The following is an 810-nucleotide window of genomic DNA, read 5'->3' on the forward strand; positions in this document are numbered from 1 at the left end:
AGCCTATCTTGATAATTTCTATAACTTTCTCTACTATCTTTCTAATAGTCCCTATTTTGGATTTAGAAATTCGCCTCAAATTATTTTCATCCAGATTTCTTTTACTTCTGGCTATATGTAGCTCAGTGGGAAAAGTAGCAAATATTGACAAAGTCTTGAAAGCCTTATATTTTTAAAGCATAAATGTTTAAATGAAGCACAAAAGCAAATGTGTAAAGACATTAAAACTAAAATATTTGTAGAGCAATATATTTATTTACTTATACACTATCTATTTCTTACAAAAGTCACCCCAGTTGATGAGATAAAATTGTGCTTTGTCATAAATGAAAATTCCCAATGAGAAGAAAATCTTATTTTCCCATAATATAATTACATTTTGTAATTATATTTCAATTTTAAATTCATTTGTTATTTTTCTTGAGCTTTTAAAAACATGTTTAGCTCGACTACAATTACGAGTAGTTTTACTTGTTGTATGCTGCTTACCCTAATCCACATTATTTAGGACATTTAGAAACATATATGATGAATACATACATTGTACTATGATGTATATTACCTAGGTTACTACAAAATAGTTAATTTTCATATTTTTGGATAAAATCTTTAGAGGTAGTTAAACAGCAAATATTCTTTCGCTACCCAAATTATTTCTCTTGTACCTCAGTTTTGTTTCTTTTTTTTTCAAAATTTTATTGATAAACAGATAGTAATGAGACAGTTTCAAATCAAATTGGTAGGACAGTTTCAATAATTAACACATTGCATATATTCTTCCCAGTGGTTAATTGCTGTACAAGATGCGGA

Source organism: Octodon degus, unplaced genomic scaffold, assembly GCF_000260255.1.
Source record: "Octodon degus isolate 3935 unplaced genomic scaffold, OctDeg1.0 scaffold00142, whole genome shotgun sequence".
NCBI classification, from domain to species: domain Eukaryota; kingdom Metazoa; phylum Chordata; class Mammalia; order Rodentia; family Octodontidae; genus Octodon; species Octodon degus.